The sequence below is a fragment of the Anguilla anguilla genome, chromosome 5 (genome assembly GCF_013347855.1).
Source record: "Anguilla anguilla isolate fAngAng1 chromosome 5, fAngAng1.pri, whole genome shotgun sequence".
In the NCBI taxonomy this organism is placed as follows: domain Eukaryota; kingdom Metazoa; phylum Chordata; class Actinopteri; order Anguilliformes; family Anguillidae; genus Anguilla; species Anguilla anguilla.
Window position 1 is genome coordinate 39,324,282 of NC_049205.1, and position 6,486 is coordinate 39,330,767.

Sequence of the window (6,486 nt, forward strand, 5' to 3'; positions counted from 1 at the left end):
ACCATTTGTCATTTATCTGTTAATACAGTGCCCCTATGCTGACCCCTTTACAAGTTGTGCGTCACGCATATGGAAGAAAGACAGTGCAGCTCAGCTTTTATACATGAGCTGAATGGTCGAATGTAGCCAATGGCAGGAAAGCTCCATTTGACTCTGGTCTCTCCATCTGAAGGTTATTCGGGTCATCTTGTTTTTTCACTGCCTTAAAAGGAGCAGACACTGTGAATGGTTCCCAATGAATCAGTTGCTCCCAACCCGTTCTAAATTTAAAAAAGGCTTCCAAACTGCATTTGTAAACATGTTATCCCTGTCATGGCTAAATTAATCGATTAGTCATGTTTAAAATAGAAGCATTGGGCAAGTTTGGGTTTATGGGATTGATAACTTGGTGATAACAGATACGTGTGCACACATTCAAGTTTATCAAGAACGAAATTCATTGGTTGGCTACATCGATTTGTCAGCCATCGACTGCAAAATAGGTGGTTGAAAAGGATGTTGTTAAAAAACATTTTTTTGAAGCCCAGCCCAGTTATTTCACAGCGCTTGTACATCATTTACTGAAAAGAAAATGTCCTGAATCAAATGGACACTGGGTTACATCGTCTTTCCATTATTATCCAAACTACTTGTTTAAATCTTGGAGGAGAGCCAGCTTGCACTCCCCAATATTGAGCGGATATTGAGCGAGGCCTTCATTTCCATTTGCTTCACTAGGTCGCATGTCGGTAGCATGACATGCCAGATTATGAGCATTATGATGCCCAATGGATTCCCCACACAAAGCTGCTGGCCTAAGTGGTGATCTACAGCAGTTCATTATGGCTGGCTTAGCAAAGTCATACATACCCTTAGTAGTCTAAACAACGCAGGAATACCGCGGCTTCGAAATATACAGGAGTCGGATGCTCACAGGAAATCAGACCGGTTGTTGCACCGGCCTACTTCAGCGTTGGTTACTTTCGAAATTGAGCGAGCAAACCCCTTCTTTCTGTCCCTGGCTGAAATTCAGTTGACTGCACCGCAGTTTTAAAATTCAGATTCACATTTTACCAAGTGTTACCTTCCTCCCTTAAAGCCCATTTTGGTTGAAAAATACTGTGTCATTGACCACATAACTTGTACCACTTAAGTCAGGAACTTGTAACCATTGCTTGAACGGGTCATACAAAGTTACCAGAGAAATGTAGTAATGATTTGTTGAATTTCAGCCAGTTCTATTTTAACATTGTGTCTGTGATCAATGCAAAGCTGTGTTTCAGTGTTGGAGACCTGTGCTGTTTTTGTAGAATTATTTCAGGTATTCTTGCTTTTGCACGAAAATCCACTCTAACAGTAGCATTCAAAACGGTGCATTATGCACTATTAATGCAGACCTGCCAACCTGCACGCATTTTGTGTACCAATCACGCAATTATTGGTCAAAATACGCAGGTACGAAATGCCAGCTGAAACTACGCAAAAAAAAATAAAAAATAATATATATATATATATATATATATATATATATATATATATATATATATATATAATTGTAATTTAATTACGGAAAACAATCAAATAATACAGAACAATACCATACATTTATTCGGTATTTAAACTACATCCCTCGGATTGAAGTAGATGCTACGTCCTTGTGCTTGTGGTTCTGTAACCCCTCCCCGACCCACTCAACATCCACTGATACGCAGCGGTACTTTATTATCCACCGAGGCGTAACGCTGCATTGCTGAGGTAAAATGGGAAGTGGGGAGCAATAATCAAGCACAAAAATGTGACCGTAATGTTAACATATAAAACATTAAAACATGTTCGGTAACTTTACGAGATGATGCATTTCAAGGGGTATATCCAAATGAGATAAATTTGTGTATATAGTTAGCCGTAGTAGTAGCTCGCATACGATTTAGCCTCGTTAGGAGACATGCGAATAACTGATGGAGTAATTTAGCTGCAGTAACTCAAACGCTACGGAGACTCCGACAGTTTGTATAAGCACACGTCATATAATGAAATATTAATCATGAAAAAATTGTTTTAAGCAGGCGTACTCAAACTTTTGACTTGCAAGTGTATCATAATATAGCCCAGTGCAGTGCAAGTGATATTTTAGAATCAGGTCAAATGATACAATTTTGCCTGATCACTTCAACAGTCAAAACTAGAATTATGAAGAAAGGCTTGTGTGTGCGTGCAAAGCGACGTGGTGCGAAAGCATGTGAACTAAGCGTTACACTGACTATTGTGGTACTCAAAATATTTTCCTAAGGTTGGCAGGTCTGTTAATGTATAAATGGCTGGGAAAAGGGTCACCAACAATTCCTACTGAACATTAAAGTTTTTGGTTTGCTTAGTCTTTGTTTGAAAACGGAGTCTATTCGTGGAATGTGCTGTGCAATTTATTGATACTACTTCATACGCACAGATTTAATCATTCAAGGTCCTATATTTCACTGTCTCAGCCAACCCTTTTTTCTTTTTTTTTCTTTCTTTTTTTTTACAGCACAATGCTCCTGGTTTTTGACGTTGCCCGCCCACACCTAACGCACACACATTTTTTCTGTGCACATTTATTTTTCTAATTAATTTTATTTTCTCAACAAATGCATCGATTCCTATTTGGGGGGTAGTTGGTGGAACGTGGGTTGTCCGCTAGGTGGCACTAAAATTATTCATCAATGTTGGTTACTATGGTTACTAAGTAGTTGGCTTCCGAGTTAGTACAACAGGATTGCTTGACCACAGAGGTCTTGGTAAAGTTGGACAGGAACTTCCAATGGACTGCCTGCTGTAGTCTTTCATTTAGAGTACAACTGATGACATGTTGCAGATATGGGCACCCTTTGGAGCCAGTTCAGGAATATGTATCGGCATATCTCCCCATCGATATTTGTCCAGATGTTTTCAACCTATGTTTACGTGGGGGAGCAATTCCCCTGTGAAAGGACATGTTATGTACATACTGTCCTCTGGGATACGTCAACATGAAGAATAAACCAGAAACCTTAAAAGAAAAAGCACTGCAGCAGCTGTTTTTTTCTCTTGTGTGAGCTAAAAATTAAATTCCAAGAAGAGGATGTGGTAGTTCAGTGGTAGTGACAGAAACCGTGACGCAAGTCAGAAGACACAAGCAAGCTGTCAGTAAGTTTGACACATTTCCTATCTCTAACCTGGTCCCCAATGTATAATGTTACAGGGGGAATGCGAATATCGGAGTGGTAATCAAGGTTTTAGTGATTTATGAGGACATGAAGTTACTGGAATAGATCTAGACAAGGGCTGAGAAAGAAGGTCAGTTGCAAAGGTCTATGACCTGATGTTCATCGATGTAATATGGCCACAAAGAGGAAAAAAGTATATGAATTTAAACAAATTATGCCAAGAATTAAATTGAGTGCTAACTTGAACTATGGCAGATAACTGATTAGCCACTGCTTGACCATTGTCTCTTCTCCCACTGCAGCCCCACTGATGGAAGGGTGGGTTACCTGTCACTGTTATTGTCTACCCCAGTGGTTCACAGTCTGGCCCTGTTGACTGCTAGCAGTCCAATGCCAACGGTTTAATTTCATGGAAACTGTATTTGTACTACAGCTGCTTGGTTATTATTAATTCAAGCCTCTACTTGGACAAGTGTTGATGGTTGAAAGTAAGTTTGTGGTCATCCTGCATTTCTAATGTGCCTCGTTTGTTTCTGGTAACGGAAATGTCTGTAGTATATATATATTTTTTGTGGTCTGTGGAAGGAAAGGCCTGCAAACCATTGATCTAGCCTGTCAAGCGAATTTTATGGATGAAGAGGTACTGAAATAATAATAACTTGATTTAGTTTTCTTTTTCCTTTTTCCTGTAGATTACATCACTAAAAATGCTTCAGTACCGCAATCAATAATTCTCATTGGACATTTAGCTACATCAACCAATAACAACATTGGATCTTGAAATTAGCCAGTTGCTTGTAGAATACTTGGATACACACGCAAAATGGACGTATAAGTAAGTGCACTAATTTTTAAAAACTTTGCAGTTACCATCTTTGATTTCTCTGCAGGTTAGTTTGCTCGCTAAATAATAATTGCCAAAAAACCTATTAATAAAACTATTGCTTTTACAGCTGTATAATCTTTCTGGGAAATCACATTTATATTTATGAAATACATTTTCTATCATTTAACATGCAAACCCCAATTATTTATCATTTCATTCCTAGGGATGGGTATCGTTTATATTTTGATGATACGGGTGCTACGACGATACTTTTCACAACTGAACCAATAGTCTACCTTTTTTAAAAGAATGAGCAAATGACAGTATTAAAGAATGTCCTTTTATTGCAAAGGTATGTCCCATTGTTTGAATCCTTCATACTGTAAAATACAGCCACACAGTTTTGCTTTCAGCCCTAAAATTTCAGACTGCTAATGCAGGCTTCGCCCAGCCAGGGGTTTGTTTTTGTTTTGTTTTGTGGAGCTGCGGCAACAGTGTGATACGCGCAGTGATCTGAATGATCAAAGACATACAGGCTATAGGAATGACGATCTATTTGATCTATCCATGGCCATTTGAGTGTTTATAACTTTATTTCCTTGTGCAATATTGATATTCAAATTGTCAGAATGTTCAATACATACATTTGTTTAGGAAAGGTCATGAATATTAACTGTGTTTTTTCATCCTACCATCTGAAGAGAATGTGGTCATTCCAACTTTATGTGTTGCATTAAGTATCAAACAACAAAATGACCTTGTGGAAGAAGACATCATCTACATGAATGTTTTAAAGGCTGATGACAACTTACATTATATGTTTAAACTTGGTTGTCAAGTTGTCAAGGGACTGAATAAATAAATACAGATAAAAATGACAAATATTTAGGCCTATTACATGAATATTGAATCTTACAAAGTGATGCAGACATATGTTTACTACATTATGTACTGTATGTTTGTGGGTCAGATAAAGTTTAGCCAAAAAGTACAATCATATAATTTCTTTCACAATGTAATATCCATCCATTATCTAAGCCCACTTATTCTGGGCAGGGTCACAGGGGGTACTGGAGCCTATCCTAGTGTTCATTGGGCGAGAGGCAGGAATACACCCTGGGCAGATTCGAACCCAGCACCGCTGTGCTGCCCTTCACAATGTAATAATAAATCTTACTTGTGAACACAATTCATCTTAACAAAATAATAATAATAATAATAATAATAATAATTAAAGCCGCAAGCGGCGTTGGGAGGGGTCCAAGCATTGGTACTATCGCACCCCCTACGGAGCGATTTTTAACCCTCCTATTATGTTTAAATTAACTAACAACTTTTATGTTTGGGGTCAATTTGACCCCAGCAATATAAACCTGCAGAAAATAATTGTAACTGAAAGTGTTACCAAAGTTTCTCTCTCAGCTACTTTAGGCCTTTCTACTGACCATCTTAATACCCCAGTAAATAAAACATGACTCCTCCCATCCTCCCCTTATACATCAAGTATTGATTTTATATGACTGTTGCGAAATATGCAAATGACTGTAGAATCTCATTCATTGACCTAAAATGGAAAACAAAGTATGTTTTGGTGTTTGCAGGGCTTTATGTTGGTATTAAGTGCTCATTAAAAAAGGAAAATAACATTTGAAAAGAAACACACCTTTTATTATCAAGCGTAGTAACATTTTATGTTCAGGGTCAATTTGACCCCAGGAAAAAATATTAAAAATGTGAAATGTTTCATTTCATTCATTTCCTGAACATTTCAAATGTTTAGGTTCAGAAAACACTTCAGAACATCAATAAGTAACATATGACACTTATTCAATAATGAAGAAACACCAATAAAAAGTAAATTAATCACCAGAATTGATAAAAAAATGAACATAACAGCTCAACTAGGTACCCGTGGGTATCAATTCTTCATTCAGACGAGATAGGTGCAAGTTTGTCACGCTCCTGTCGACCCTGCCTTGTTTCCCTGTCATAAAAGCGTATAATGTGGGAGAAAACATGAAATGTCTCCAGAGACATTGTGGCTGGAAAAATTGCCCTACCAGTGTCAGCATTCCAAAGGCTTGCTGTTGCTTCACCTTTTGACTTGTACAGTCCTGCCAAAATAAGCAACCCAATATAGGATTGCTAGTGGGTCACATCCAGCTCTTTCCAATTGACACCATACACATGCCTCCCCTCTAAGTTTGTCATCTCAAGAATATACTTTTGCATTGATGGTGTTATGAAGAGTTCAAATGCAGACTTTATGTCTTGTACATGACTGCTAGCATATCTGGTGGGGCCTGGAACCATTTTGATGACATTAGCAGCACTAAGTCTACCGTCTTTCAACTGGGGATCCGAACCATAGTAGTTCTCCATTTTTGGAAGTGAACATGTCAGTTCTTGGTGGTTGAGAGATGACAGGGGTGTTTCTTGGGGGTTGAGAGATGACAGGAAGGTTTCTTGGTGGTTGAGAGATGACGGGGGTTTCTTGGG